The sequence below is a fragment of the Apteryx mantelli genome, chromosome 3 (assembly GCF_036417845.1).
Source record: "Apteryx mantelli isolate bAptMan1 chromosome 3, bAptMan1.hap1, whole genome shotgun sequence".
NCBI lineage: Eukaryota > Metazoa > Chordata > Aves > Apterygiformes > Apterygidae > Apteryx > Apteryx mantelli.
In genome coordinates, this window is record NC_089980.1 from 18,929,016 (window position 1) to 18,945,611 (window position 16,596).

General features: G+C 42.4%; 1 protein-coding gene across 9 annotated transcripts in view; it reads right to left on the bottom strand.

Moving 5' to 3' along the window:
* EHBP1 (EH domain binding protein 1) overlaps window positions 1-16,596 on the bottom strand; it is a 223,166-nt gene that overhangs the window by 9,461 nt on the left and 197,109 nt on the right. The gene's annotated exons all lie outside the window — the stretch shown is intronic.

Below are 16,596 nucleotides of genomic sequence, written 5' to 3' on the forward strand. Positions count from 1 at the left end.
CTCCGCGGTACTGTCCCGGCACCCCTGGGCCGCGGGGGGAAAGGGCCAGGAGCCCGTGGGGGGCTGCCGACCCTCCTTCCCACGCGCAGGGTGCCGCGCCAGCCTGCGCCCTGCCAAGCTGGGGCACCAGCCGGGAGCTCGCCGAAGTCTTCCGGGGAGGCTGCTACTCTGCTCCGAGCAACCTGCCTTTCCCACCGCTCGGGTTGAGCCAAGGAGCAAAGATCGTATGGTCTTCCGGGAATTACAGACCTCACATAGGGTTAAAATGAATCTGGGAAGAAACCTGGAAGAGTGGCAGAAGAGCATGAGCCAAGAGGCCCGAGCACTTCTCCCAGCTTTGACACTGATTCACTGGGAGACCGTGGGCAGTGCTCTGTATTTAAGCATCTTGCGTGTAATACGGAGATAATTATCTGTACCTATCTTGCAAGGGTGCTAAAAGTTAATTCTTTGATGTTTGTAAAGTGTTTGGAAATCTCCGATGCAAAGTGCCGTACGCTCAGGGAAGCTACATTATTAACTGAAATCACAGGATCACAAGTGGCAGAGAAGCAGTTTCCAACATCCGAAGCTGGAAAGATACCAAAAAAAGACGTTGCTTTGCGCTAAGTTCCCAGCTTCTGGACACTTGCGTTTGAAACGCCCGCGCGCAGGTGCCTGCCACGCACGCATTCACGGGCAGCCGGCGGCAGCGCGCGATCCCGGAGAGCCCCTCCTCACCAGGCTCCGACCTGCCGCACGCACAGGAAGGGCAACGGCCTTCGTGGTTTGCTTTTCCCCCCTGCGGCCCAGGGGCTTGATGCATCCAGGCAAGGGGAGGAAAAGGCGCTCCAGAGGAGCGAGGCAGCTGGGGCAGGGCTGGCGGACCCAGGCGCAGAGAAGAAGTTAGGCCGTTTGGGCCACTCTCGTTTTTCCCGCGAGCCATGTGGCATGCTCTTATTTTTCACGGGAGACACCCCTTCAAATCCCGTTATCCCCCTGAGATGCTCCGGGTCTATGCAGCTGTCCTGGAGGGGCGCTCTTAGGGCACGCGATCCGTGGAGCGGCCCGGCAGCCGCTTTGCAGGCCAGCCCCGCTCCCGCGGGAGCGCCCCCGGGGCAACGGGCCCCGGGGCCACCCTCTCCCCCAGTCCCGCTTCGGTGCCGGAAGGCGTCACGCCACGCTCACGCAGCATCCACAACACCATCCAGCAGCTCAGCGCTCCCCCAAAGAGGATTGAGACTATGGGTAGAGTTTGCTGTTAAATTACAGATCGAGGGAATGGCTGTACTGGTCCAGCTAAAGGGGTCCGCTTCGAGAAGCAGATGAGGCTCGGTATCACCGAGGCGAGCAACCTGTCCTTCCAAGGTCCCAAGTTTTTCTTTTTTGGGGGGGAGGGAGAGATGGGAAAGATTGCTTTTTTATCCATGCAAAATACCAGTTTATCCTGTGATGCATGAGATTGCCACAGCGCAGGTGAAAAAAAAGTCCTCGCAGCTAGACATACGTGGCTAGACTAACATTTTAATCAATTTATGACACTAAATTTCTTGTTGGTGAGGGGGTCTGGGATCTCTGGATAGAAGATGTCATTATAAATGTGAGCTTTGACTGCGTTTGATTTTGTAAGCCTTCAAAAATGCACGGTGATGGGACGCAGAACCGTTTCAGAGGAGCTGTGCTCATTGGTACCAGCTGAGGAGCTGAACTTTAATTTTATGACGTGAAGAGCACAAACTCAAGATACTACTTTCTATTAATGCATTCCTCCTCCGAGTAAAATAAAGTTGGTTGCAACATATACCGAACAAAGGTCTAGGTAAAGCTTGCCTATTCCAAACTGAACAGGTGCATATTCTAATATTTTTATGCTGACACTGAAGCATATGGAATATACATAGGATAGGTTGTTTTATAGTGAGTTAACAAAGTCTTTATTGTTTTACAGAATTTTTAATCTTTTCGGGTAGCTGTTTTTGTATTCACTTTGGACCATGTGATGCCCTGACACTGGTCATGTGATATCGGCTGCGATAGGCACAAATCCCTGGGCAGCAACAAAAGAAGAAAGAGTAAAAAGAAAAAGCTGAGAAAAAGCTTGCAATTTGGAAAAAGGCCAATTGTACCCTGGTGAAGGCCTTTTTGATCAGTGAAATGACACATGTGTGCAATATTAATAGCGGTAGATTGTGATATTTTATTTGTTGACCATGAGCTTTTAAATTCTTGTGCATATAGCCGAAACAGATTCTTCTCATGCAAGCAAAAAGAAGATGAACTGCCATATATATAATTTTTAAATAGCACTTTTCAAAGAACACAGTGCTATTAGCTAATTTACTTCATTTTTTTCCTTTGGTGAAAGGATGCATGCAAAACACTTTCAACAAAGAAAAGCTGAGTGTTATTACAGCAGCAAGACTGCAAGCTAAACTCACATTGACAACTTCTAAATAAAAATACAAAACTAGCTTTTCTTCAACTCAATTTCACATTTTCACTCAGGAAAGCCGTTTTGCTGTTGTAGTTGTTTATGTTTCCATTTTCCAAGTGTAAAACAAGTACTTAATTTACTTGCTACAAATGTTTGAAAATGAAAATTGGGAAAATATCTGTGTTGTTCTCTGAAAAAAAAATACTATACAGATTATTTAAATGAAGTGAAAAACATGTTTGAGAACAAATCGATACCATGCATGCAAACCCCTTATCTGAGCCAGTACAAGATGATGAAAATCTATAAATAGCCCACAGATCTTAAACTTAAATTTTTTTCCGGAATACATGCATTACACTATTGTTTTAGATAAAACAACAACAACAACAACAACAAAACCCTTTTAAAGCTAGTAAGTTGGACCATTACAAATTAATCCTGACTTTAATAACTGGTTAAAGACCCCTTCAGCTTTATAAGTAACAAAAAATATTAAAGCCTGTGATCACAGCGAGCTTTTCTCATTTCTCCTCTAACCATTTGTTATTTAATCCAATACTAGTAATCCAATTTGTCCATCAGACTTTTAAAGGGCAGAATGCAACTTCCCCAGCTTAGACACTTTTCAAAGTACAATATATTTTTCAAATGAATGCTGGATGTTTCATTTTTTCCCCAACTGTTCCTAGCTCTAATGTACGAGGAAAAAAAGAACAAGATGAACATTGTTCGTACTGATTAAGTAAGAGCTCATTAAAGAGCTGTCAGTGCCGTACTTTGAATATGCATGAAGCATATAATCAGATCTAGTACCGTCACTAGAGGAGAATACGGTAAGTACAAAGGATTGATTTAATTACTTAGAGTGGGCTGTGGTGGTAAAGCAGTCTTGTTAGCGCAAAAAGAAAAGGAGGTTGTATTCTGGCACGGTTAGGGGAAAAAGGCAGTTTTAGCTTCTGCCACAATACCTAATCTCAGGATAAAGCACTTTACATTGTAGCTTAAAATGAAGACTGTCAGTTTTCTAAAAAGCCCAGAATTCATCTCATCTTGTTTAACCTCACCTGGTTAACTATCTAGCAGCACATATTTATTCTCTTGAACACATATTTATGGCTATACCTTTTTATCGTAGGGTTCAGTAATGACTTCTGAAAACAGTCTTCAAATAAGGCTGGCCAGAGCTGCAAACATCATATGCATGCCGAATGCAGAGTAAGAGATTTGAAAAATGCAAAACCAGAAACTAAGATGAAACAGTGAGTACACCCGTCTTTATGGAAAAAGACAATACAGCCTTTTAATGCCATACTTCATTATTAGATGTTCGCCGATAAGAATTTCTGGCAAGGTTTCTCTAATTTCTTTTCTTTTTCTCTTTCTTTCTTTCTTTTCTTTTCTTTTTCTTTCTTTTTTTTTTTTTTAAAGGGACCCGGTCGTGTTTTATCCCTTCTCCAGGAATCCAGGGGAATTCTCTCACATCAAGTCTCTGGGCCACTTTCGAAAGTCATTGTGCGGCTCGAGTGCCGAAGGACGCGGGCTCTGTCCTCCCCCTCACTCGGCATCGGCCAGAACCCTCCTCGCTGATTAGGAACGGTCCCAATCCCGAGCCGGGCACAGCCCAGACACCGCGTCCCCCCCTCCGCCGCACCTAACGCCGCCTGACCGCTGCCTTTTGCTACTGCGCTATAGTGTCTCCTGCAGCGGAAAGTTTGGTGATTTAGTCCCAACATGCCAGACTTTTAATGACAGCCAAAAAAAAAACCCATTCTTTTCTCCTGTGGTTAATCACACATATTCAAATATTATCTTTATGCCGGTTATTCAATAATGACTTGAGCCAATTTTCATCTTCAACGCTCAAGAATTACAAGCCTGTTTATATGTCACCCGTTTTTGAGAACAATACAGGAGACTCGCTTGTTTAATGCTGTGCGGCTTCCAGGCAGTCTTTTTAAAATATCTTTCCCTTCACGTTCTACAGGATTTACAAATGGATTTTTGTTTAAACTGTAAGCTAATTATTTGTTAAATATTTAAATAAGGAGTATTTTGACAAATGGCTGTTCTGAATCAATTTGAAAGAGCCTTTTTTATTTTTCTTTCATGCTAAAAATACTTCCAAACCCACCTCCTATGATCAGCCAGCTATCAGTACATATATGTGCCATTAGATCCATTATCTTTAAGCTCTCTGGGCAGCTAGTCATTAGATAAACCAAATATGGATTAACATAGTAAAACTGTACATTGCTAAGAAAACAAAGTGCTACAAAACACTGTGAATACCACTTAAAAGGAAGAAAAAGCAGCAACGTGCAGGGACAAGATTAGTTTGCAGTGTAAATGGATGAACACAGTAACTTCTCTACACTTTATACTGTCATAAATCTGTCAAGATAAGCCAATAGATTAATATTTAAAAAAAAATCCTTACATGGAAATGTATTTAGCTGTTGTACAAAAATGACTTACACCCTAAAGAAGATAAATAATAAAGGCTTTCTATCAGCATCCAAACCCAGCCCTTTCAGTCTGGCAAGAAATAACAGGTTCACAGCGACCACTTTGTGCACCCTCTTAGGCAGCAGTTGTTTTTAAATTTTATTTGCACTGCGTATACCGTGTGCCACAGTGTCAGGGTGAAACACAGAAAACTCCACGTCTCCCATTTACCTCCCCAGACCGACATGAAAAACAACCTACTTAAGGCTGAGCCCATTCTTCACCCATTTGCTGCTGTTTACCCACAGTTTTAAAATAGAATAGAAGAAGCTTTCTTCACTCAACACACTTGGGTGAAGAGGCCAGCGGGAGAATGCCAGTGCATGCGAACTGGAGCGGGGCGAATAATGGCAAAAACGGGCCAACTTCACTCTGCCCCTCTTCCGGAGGACGGTGCTATTTGCTATTTGACAGAAGCTAGCTGGCCACCAATAGCCGGACAAATGCCAGCAAATTCCACTGATTTCACTGGAAAGTCTTCTGAAAACGTACACCGCCGCGTTTATTTGCCCGCTGAAAGAAGTTGCAGGCATCCAATCAAGGCAACGAGTTTTTAGGGGTTTCTGGATTGGGAGCGACTAGGTTGTCCACCTGCAGGAGAACGTGAATGCCAAATAAAGAGTAGTTCTAGGAGGTGTCTCATCTTGCCTCATAAGGACCAGGGGAAATTCAACGGCATGGAAGGTGGCGTGTTTAAAACCGAGAAAAAGAAGTATCTTCCCCCAAAGCCTCATCGTTTACCAGGAGAACTCCTTGCCGCAAGGCAACGTTGAAACCAAGAGCTCAGCAAGAATTACAACCAGGTGGAATGGATGTATGGGAAGGCCAAGCGATAACAGTAAATACTAAAACAAACAAACAAAAAACCCAAGAGGTAGGAATTGGATCCTCCTGCTTCAGGACATAAGCTAACCTTTAATTTTTTAGAGGTTAAATGAAATGTTCCCTGGGGTCAGGTTACCATATGCAGAATTTCTTTCGCCTGCTTGGGTTCAACCTGTCCCTGTCCCTCCAAGAGAGAGTATTCTGGTGGAGACCATTGGGCCACTGTAGCAATTACAACTTTATGAAAAGGAAACATGGGAAAGGAAGAGAAACAACACTGTATGTCTTAGCCGACCAACCTCACATCGCAAAACCTTAATCGAAGGTCTCGAACCCTTTGAAATCAATAGCAGACTTTCCACTGCTTTTAATAGTCTTCTGATCTCGCTCAGTGTGAACGTTTAATGCCCAAATGAGCTATAATTTTTAAGGCAAGTTACCAAATTTAACAAATACGTAGTAGAAAGGCCTACATTCACAATAGTCAGTCTTCACAAAGAGTAAGACACCAGGTCTACCTCAAAAGGCATCCAACTCAAGTTACAATGGAGCTTTTTAACAGCTAGTGATCTGGGGCCCATCAGTTTCTAGGTGAAACTGAGGCATCCTAAAAAAGAGCAATTTTCTGAAAAATATCTCACAATACAAGCGCCTGCACAGGAGTTACTCCTGAAAGTCTTAGCAACTTCGATTGCTATGAATTCACTTGCTTATTACAAAACGGTATCAACATGCATTACTGGAAGGGAAGCACTATCAAGGGAATTTGCAGTAATGAGTCTAGCAGTAGGGGTGAGCCATCCACAAAAGCCTACGTTGGACAGGCAAGATGGGATTCATCAGACCTAACTTGAGGTATCTAATACTCTTCTGTACCTCAGCCAGTCCTTTCAGCTCCGTTGCTCACCTGCAGGAAGGAATTTCTCACAAAGTCGTTATTTTGGATGACTGGAAGGATTCTCACTCTGGGGGGGATCCGTTTTGCCCCAGGGCTACGCAGTTAACTTCCCGACACCCAGAGCTGGCCAGACTGAGTCCCACCTGGAACCTCAGTTGCCCTTATTGAAGCTGGTCCCATGAGGGTAGGAATAGAGAGCAACTAAACTAAACTAAACTTTCAAAAAACAGTATCCTCACTTTCAGAGGACAACCAAAGACTTTGGCTGAAAATCTCAGAGTTTGGCTTAAAACAACTCTACAATGGTCCAAGTGTCAAAAGAGAAACTGCAGTGTGCCACTCAGCATGAATACATGGGCAACTTCAGCTTGAACTTCATGCTCCCCTTCCAGAATTACCATAGCCAGCTTTCTTCCAGAACACTTTTTCCTTTCACTGAACAAGGACCTCCTTAACTATTAAAAATCACTGAAAATGACTCAGAACAGCCAACAACAGATAAACAGGATGGGATTCTTGTTTAGATGACACTGCAGAAGAGCTAGCTATCAGATGAAGCCCTAGCACAATTTTCCTAGCCTGAACTGATGGGAAAATGCTTAAAGAACATTAGAAAGGCAAATTCATGGCCAATAACTCAGTGTCTGAGAGCGGTTCTGTAGGAGACATTGATGTCCACACAATAAAGTCTCATAAAGGTAGGTAACGACTGCCAAGAATCTGCCACGCAGAGTTGCATTGCGGGGCACTGTTTGACTATTTCAGCCCCCCAAAAGTACTGTAACTCTAACAAAATGGAGTCGCAGCCAAGCGAATTCCTTTATCACAAGAACATATGAAATTAGCTTAACATCAAGCAGGAAACTTGTAATTTCTTTGGTTTCTGAAACATCATAAACCAGACAGCCTATTTAAAATTTGGAGAGCTGTGTAAACAGAACTTCAGGGCTCTGACCACATCTCAGAGTGTCTTAGGATTTATTCTACCTGGAACAGGACCGGCTCACAGGAAGACAAACATCTGTGGGCTGCAGTCTTGGCAACCTGGAATTATCACAGGACTGAAGCTTTTATGAAAGACAAACTGCCTGAAAGAGTGATGATTTTCTTTGAGTAAGTGCTCTGCTGTTTTACACTACAAGTCACCACAGTGACCCCTAGAAAATAATAAATATCCCACCTTTAGGATAGGATCTGCAGGAGTCTCCTAGCACTGAGCAGGGCTGGCACTGCTAGAACCAGCACATGTCCTTGATCACCCGCTAGAATTGCTAGTACCCAAATTTTCCCATGTAGCACAATTTCAGAAGACGCATGGGCTTGGAGAATGCATGCACCGTACCTTTGCTAGTAGCACAGGAAACATGTGCCTTTAACTGATACACTTGAGTCTCTGAAGCTGCAGAAAAAACAATAGTTCATGCTTGGAAATTCACCAAGAGCAGGAGAGCATCTGGGAGGTCAACTGTGTTGCTTGCAGGTTGAAAATCAGATGTTTTCTTACAAGTGACAGTAATTTATCTACTGCTCCTGACTGCTCCTTAGGCCAGTTCATGCCCCACTTGCTTGCTTATATGGCAAGCAAAGGCTGACTAAGATGCTGAAGTGAGGGGAAAGTAAACCTTAAAGTCATTGGGTTGTGCTCTGGTAGGGGGCATATTATCTCGTTTTTACCAAATGTTGTCTTCTTTCCTTCAGAACATCTTCTCCTGGGGCTGGGAAGGGATGGTGGACAGTGAGAAATGATTTCTTCAATGGACGGGGCTGAATTTAACACAGACAACTGCCTGAAGTGAGATGATGGTCGGCATTGAATGTCACCTGGTATTGGTGTTAATGAAGATGCCTACTCTTACTGGTAGTTGACAGGCTTGTGCTTCTGTCATCAAAAGCTTCCCAGGGCTAACTGGGCAAGTTCAGTTAGGTTCAGGTGTCCTGGGGCCCCCCAGTTTCTAGTGCTGACAGCAAAAGTGTTTTTGGTGGTATGAAGGAGAAATCGAGAAAAAACAACAAGGCTTTCTATAGACTGCAATGGCATCTCGGGCAGGGAGTCCCGGGCTACCCAAAGTGCCTTTCTCTTTACAATCAGGCACTGATTGCAGAGAAAGCTAACTCCCAGGCAGGAAGCCAAAGACTGTGCCTACCACATGAAAGACAATTTATAATGCAATACCACAAAGAAAGATGGAAATCGGTTAAAAGAAGCAAGTGTCTGTTGGGTCTTGCAAGACTTTTGGAAGGCTTGCAAGTCTATTCATAGTGCCTAGGGCTCTCCCAGAGTGGCCTCCTGCTACGCGGACAACACTGGGTTAGGATTCACTTCTCCAAACTGGCTTCAAGCACTTTGTTGACAGGTTCTTTTAAGACAATGATGAGTCTATAGCCAGCGAAGTGCATGGAGAGGAGGCCTACTTATCTTTCAGTCCTTAGGCAGCCAATGGCAATTCTGTGTTACTTTAAGAAAAAATAAGTATTGCTACTTTAGCTGTTGAGCTTCTTTAACAATTTAATGCACTTGTTCTGGGAAGGCTGAACATGCATGCTGCCTGCTTCTGGTCTTCAAAAAGTCTCCTCCTGGTAACGTCTGCCTACAAATGTACACATTTAGACTGAAGACATGTGAATTAGAGAGTCAGAACCGTGTACTCCGGGGGTTGGCATGGTGTATTTGTTCAATAGGAGCTCTTCAGCTGTAGAAATGCTGGACATTTGGAAAGGCGTGGCCGGCTGATCTTCCTTTACCAAAAGCAAGCCAAGATTGCCTCACAAGAACCGCTAACAAGGGGAGTTAGAGACCAGAGGGGAATGAGTTTACCAGTAAGAGACTCTGTGGAGCCAGCATGACAGATGAGAAACAGGAGAAAGGCTGACAAGCCTCAAGAACTCAAGTAGTTCTCAACTGTTCAAAACTCTGGTGACTACAAAAACAGTACTTGTGCAGAAATTAATGTATGAAAGGGACAGATCTGGACTCTTACGACTCATTTCAGTAAACCAGTTTACTAGCTTGCCAATTCATTTGCAATAACGAGTTTTAACGAATGGCTTTGTGCAGCTTGTCTACAATTTTAGTAGGCATTTCTACAGAGCTCTGTGGGCTTCAGTGTGATTAAGTCAGCCAAGTTACACTTACATGCAACATGTAAGCCCGGTTACCGTATTGTAAACCAGACCCAGACGGTAACGTAGTCACACTTCATTCACCCAGACAGTTTTGGTGGTTGCCAAAACTCACATGATCTTAACCCTCTGAGCAAGTCAACATTCCTAAACCCATGAGAGAGAAGCACCTCAAGAAGCACTTGATAATATTGCTCAGTTTCAAAAAAGCAGCATCTACTGATCCATAGTTTTGTGAAATGTTATCAGGTTACAGTAAAAATCACTGTTTGACTTCTTGTTTTTAAATGTCAAAACCTTCCTCCTGTCCCACACAATTTGCTGTTAGTAGTATCCTTCTGGTCTCCTAATTGCTAGATGTTTATAATAGGAAACGCTCACAAACTGGCACCGGCAGCAACCCAAACCAGTGTCATGTACATGTCATTCACATGTTCAGAATTTTTTGAAATACTTTCTCATGCTTTTGCTCACTTTTTATGCTAAAAGCAAAAAGGTAAAAATATTGTTTTTCAGCAATATTTTTTAATTGTCCATCTTCCCAGAACTGCCACTGTTATACCTTTTACCATTTGCAGTTGTGTGTGTGCATCCTTGCCTTCCATGACATGGTTGGACAGCTCTTCACCTTGGCATGATTTGGCCTGTTCTCGGTTCACCTGAGATTATTTATGCTGAGCTAAGCCAAACAGTGACGTATATGGAACACAAATCTGGCAAACTGCTATGATAACTACAGCATAATTAATTTGCTCTTTCTGATTTAGGGAAGATAAGAAAATACGAAAAGACTGTTTTTTTCTCTGTCTAGCTACAAGGTTCTCCTTATGTATATGCACAAAGACCTTCACACATTCTGCTTGCGAGCCCCCAAGCGAAGAGCCACAGCTACGTTCCTCCTAAGGAGAGGAGAAGGCAGGGCTGGCCCGTCTGCACGGTGAGTTTGAATAAGAAGAACAGTTAGTGGAAGGAAGCATATTTTGAATACAGAAGTAAACAAACACACCAAAGGCACTCACAAAGGCTAATGCACAAACGTATCCTTTCCTGCTGATTGCCAGGGCAGCCACAAAAACAGCTTTTAAACGGAGCCTCTCTCTCACACAAAACTGAACATTTCGTAATTTTTCTCCCCAACCACTAACACTGCTCACTACAAATGTGCATTTACTTTTGAGACTTCAATTTTATTTAAAAGACAAAACTTGCTTAGGAGAATATGACACCTCCTCCTACCTTAGCCCTCCCTCCCCAAGCACAAATTTGTATTACGGACTGAAGGACTTGACTAAGAAGCATTCAAGAAAGAATAATGCAGACTGGTAAATACGGCTTGATAATCAAGTTTGTGAAGGCACAGGGCATATGAGGGATTTATTTTTGATAGTGAATCTAAACCCGTCCACATCAGCTAGTGCCCATTGAGAAGCAGAACACTCCAAGTGATTAATACTGCTAAAGGGGGCAGATAAGAGATCAATGACAAAATCACCTGGTAAAAAAAAGGAAAAAAAAAGTAAAAGGTATTGCATTAAAAAGGCTTTTACTTTGCATGCGAAACAATACAGAGAAACCTGTATTTTAGCACTTGCACTCAACAAGCACTCCAAAGTATGCCAGGATGAGAACAGAAACCCATCCTTTCTAATAATCTTGTGACAAAAGCTAAAAGACATCATCCTATTAACTAGTGATCTCAACTGCTAATGCAGAGTACTTCCTGGTGCCTTTTATGTCGAATGCTGCTATTAAAAAACCACTAAACATTCACTGCGAACAACACAGAATCATTCATCTTTTATCAGCATCTCTTGTTAGAAGAGTATGAGAGGGGCTGGAGGTGTCATTGATATTATAGAGTGGAAATTAATCAGAAATTTTTCTCATATTTTCCTCATCACACTAATTTACTTTTGTACAAATTTCCCCCTGCTAAAAAGTTCATACCCAGCCCCCTGTTGTACGCTTTTAAGTTGAGAATATTCAACGAGTGCGTCAACTGAAAGGCACCAGGTCCTAACACAAAAAGCATTCGAAATTCTCATTTAGTTGTCTTTATTTTGCTAGCGCCATGTGGTCCTTGAAGATGTAGAAAACACGGGAAGCCGAGTAAAGATCAGAGCAAGCTCATTAGCATTCTGACAAAATTGGAGTGGTGGAGATGTATAGTTTGCCTAGTTTGTCGTTTTGAAAGCTACCGGTGGTAAGCTTTCTATTTCATTGTGCTTTTGTCTTTTTTGGGGGTTTTCAACGCAGCAGGGTGTTTGTTAGCCTAGGTTTTCACAGTGCATTGTGGGAACCTTTCCTGCACATTCAGCCTATATAGTATCATTCGAGTTCAAGTCAAAAAGTTTTTTTTTTTCCCCCTCCTATTTATTTAATAATAACCTATCCTAATGCATAAGCGTCGTCTGGCTGTCAAAACCCATCCTGCTGGACACCTGCGTTACAAAGTTAAAAAAAAAAGAACAAAAACATCCCAAAGAAAATAAACTCCGAGCTGTATTTAAAAATAAAACCTTTTAAACATGTTGCTAGTTTCCTTCAAAAGACAAGATAAGAAGAAATTAATTTAAATTCCACTGTTTACAATAAACTAGACACGAATTTGAGACAGATCCAGTCGATTAGAATTCAAAAGAGACTCTGTCACTGCCTAAGCTATTTCAGAGAATCTTGAAGGAAAGACTGGTTTATGCTCCAGAATTATGTAAATAATGAATTACCTCTTAGAAGACCTAAAGAAGTTATTACTCTGGTCATTTGATTTTTTTTTTATTTTTTTATTTTTTAACACAAGGCTCACTTTGAAGGGCTAAAAGGGCTACATTAATGCTGCTATTCGACATGAATGTTTCCAAGTTGCAATGAAATGGATAAAGGTCTTTTTGGATGAATTTATCTGCTAAATCCTTGTGGTTGCCCTCCTATCTCGGATGATGACCCAAAAGAATGTCAACAGCTCATTTCCCAGGAAGCGGGAAAGAGTCACTACGCAAGCCATAATCTGCACGTTCGCAAAGCCCCATTTCAAACATTACATTTCACAAGCTGTTTAAAGAGATTTTTTTCTCTCATCTCGACTATCCTAACAGTGCTTTGGACATCAGTGCTTCTGAAATGACGGCTCCAACAAAGTGGAAACATGACTTCCACACGTGGCTCCACGTTCTGATTTTTACGTAGGGCATTTGAGCGTATTGTATATATGCACGCACACACAAAATACAATATGGGAGTGCCTGCACACTCGCAGACGTTGCAAAATGCTGGCCACAGCGTAGAAGCGGCAAGTAAATAATAAAAATTCAAAATATATTAAGTCACCCCTAACTCACTCATTGTATTTTTTTAGTATAATCGGTGTCAAGCTGCAATAATTGCATATATCCTTTCTGTATGGCAGAATAAAACCTGGTTTGAAAGGAGCTGCAATGGTCTAGGGACTGATACAGTAAATTTTACAATGGAGTGCGGATTAAAGATTTATTTACTCAGTGATAAAGAAAGGATAAACAAATATTAAGAGAAAGATCCACTTTATACAAAACCTGCAAAATTGTTTTTCGTTGTTATGTGCTTGGATAGCATCCTTACGTCTGTCAAAATAGTATTAGAGCTGCAGCAAGCCTCTCCTCACCAAAAAAACAAACGGCCAGGCCAAAGGGAGGGCGCTGGGCTTTAAAAGCAACACAAGCACAAGCAGGGAAGTTCCTCGGGACAGAAACTGCTGAAATACCTGCTTTACTCTGACAGCGCGGATTGACAGATCTGCATTTCTCTGTCACATTAAATTTCTAAATTCATTCTACGCCCTTACGAAATACAGAGGATTTCATCAAGGCGGGGAGCGGGGGGGTTGCAGTGTTCAAGCTGTGTATGAAGACCCATGTGCCCTCCCCAGCCCGACGCAAAGCCCAGCCCTCAGAATTAAGCAGCAGCCATTATTTTAAGATCAACAAAATGCAGCCTTTTGCCAGCTTCAAGGCTGCCCCGTTATTTCCAATCTGCTTTTAAACGCTTAGTTCCAAACAAGCTGGAGACTGTTATACGCACTACGGTAGGGACGACCGAGTTATTTTCTATACTTTGCAGTGTGCTTATAGCTGCAAAATTATTTATCTCCTTCACTGCATTCCGCTAGGAAAGTTTTGTCAGTAGGAAACGCCTGGACCAGCCATATCAAATTAGAGGGCAGTCAGGAGTGTCTAAGTCCAGCTTTAAAACAAATATCATAACAATTACTTAGCCATATGGAAAATAGGGTATGTCTTTCCTGAAAGCTTTTATACATTTTCTATCTCAAATTTCAACTTCATTAGAAACTACTTCTGACTAGCAAGCTGCAAGATTGCTAAATATCTAACTGTTAACTCACCATGAAGACAGAGACTCTTTTTAATGGCAGAACTTTTCCAAGATGCAAATGAACAATAATCTAATTTCAAGAGTAAATTAACTGAAGGATTCATTTTAATATGTTCCAAAGTTCTCTGAAATTAAGTGGCAGTTGAAACTTATGTAATACGCGCATATACATGCACACGTACTCACGTACGCCTGCGACCGCAGCACCCCCCCAGAGCCAACTTACATCTTCAGAAGAGCTCGCATTGTACTTATGTTTAGGTTCCTACGACTTAAAGGCCAGATGTTTCACAAATGACCAACCATTGGAGGTTAGAATAAATTAATGACTGATTTCTGAGCTTTGATGGAATTAAGCATACTTCTTTTCTCAAAGTGCCATGTGAATGTTCCCCCGTTAAACTTTTTTTTTTTTTTTTTTTTTTGACAAGTGAGGCCACCCGGCAGAAAACAACTGATGCAAAACCCAGGAGTAATCCCTCTGTTTAGTTCAACACTGTGGTTAGCCTTAACACTGCCTCTATTATCCAATGGATTTAGAGAAACTTTCATTTATTTGTTGGCCTCAGTCTTCAACTTTGCTGCCTCCTTTAAAGACCCCAAGGCCCATTGCTATGTAAATACATTTGCATACAGTCACAAAGCCGCGGCCTGGGCCGCTGATTAAACTTGCACAACTAGATAGCTGCAGATTTGTGATCTTCACACAAGTACTTGCACAAACACAGGCGAGCGAACGAAGCCCGCGTCAGCTCTCGCTACAGGAACGCCTGAAGTTTAAAAGAAACGCTCCGTTGCAAGCGCCGTGCAAAATCCCCGTGGTGCCCTTACAGAGCCCCGGACAGCGCTGCCCATCAGACGCAACCACACGTTACATTACTGGGGTGATGCAAGATTTGTAATGGACAGCAAAAAAAAAAAATCTTTCTAATTTAGGCGCCGTTAAGATCAGCATCTGATTTGTCCCAAAATATCATCATCTTTCCTGCTCTGCTCCGCTTGCAGGAGGACGACAGAATCCCTGCTGCAAAAGCGAGGATTCACAGCTAGTGGTTTTTCCCTCGTTTTTTCCTACTGCCTCTGTTTACGCAGAGTATCTGGAGCACAGTGCATTATTCTACACCATACACCATGCAGCCTTCTCGCAGCCCATTCAAATATTCAGCTTTGCACCCAGCAATGCTATTACGAAACAGCGCCAGCATTAATCCCTGCAATTACAAGCCACAAAAAATGCTGGTGGACAGTCAGTGCCGTTTCTCCATCCCCACATACAAAATACCCACACCTTAAAGGTTCATGTTCCATAAGAGGGGCATGACGGATTTCATACACTAAGAACTGCTTTTTTAATTTCACTGTCACTGATGACCGTGGGCCAGGAATTGCGACTTAATGTATTCTTTTGGTATACATTTAAGGACCCAGCACCTTCTTCAGGGGCTCAGTGGCCATTTATCTAACACCTTATTTTGCATAAGAACTCCCTCTTTTGTTTTAATATAGTTTAAAACGATTTGTATGCATAACTTAAAAATCATATTGTAGCATTTCTCAAGTCCACTACTACCAAGATTTAAAAAGTGAAGCCAAGTATATTTAAGTATCAAGCTTAATCACATATGAAAATATACCACCTACTTGAAGATGACTTGTGTAACAGGACGCGTGCTAATGAAGGCACTAGCCCAATTCATAAAACAAGTCTCATTTACAATTTATTTTCCTTATTACTGAGAGTGTATGTGAAGTCTCTGCTACCCCATGTAAATACCATACACAAAACCGATTTCTCTCGTTGGACTAAGCACATCAGTGCAAAAGCAAATGAACTACCAAAGTGCCCTAATTAACAATTTTGCAAGTGAATGCAGACATCAGTGCCACACTGCAGCCATTAAAGTCTATTCCATGCCATATCTGTTTCTGTTAACATTTCAATAGACCAATTAAATGACCTTTCCCCCCCTCAAACTCAATTAAGCTATTTGAACATCAATTGATAACTTACCACGTATTTATGCAAAACATGCAAGCAAGAGATTCATTTTTCAATCCCAATGATGTTTCGAAGAAGAGAAAAACTATGGTAACTCTACTGTTGGGGTATTCCCCATGGATGGGGCCATGGGCTGGATCCCCCCAGGGACCCAGCAGCCACCTTGGCATTGGGGCAGGCAGGTGGAGAAGGTGGGTGTGAGGCACATCGTCTTCTCCCATGCCATTTGGTCTCTACTGGGCAGTGCTGGGCTGCCTTGTGAGCTCAAAAAATAAAATAAAATAAAATAAAATAAAATAAAATAAAATAAAATAAAATAAAAGTGGAGACAGCCATCTTCTCCAGCTTATTGGAGTATCACATCGCTGGGTCACAGCCAGCACGCTGGGAGGTGGCACGGGGTCACATCGGCCAACTCGTAGAAGTCCAGAATTGGTTGGGTTTGGGTTTTTGGTTTTATTTTAT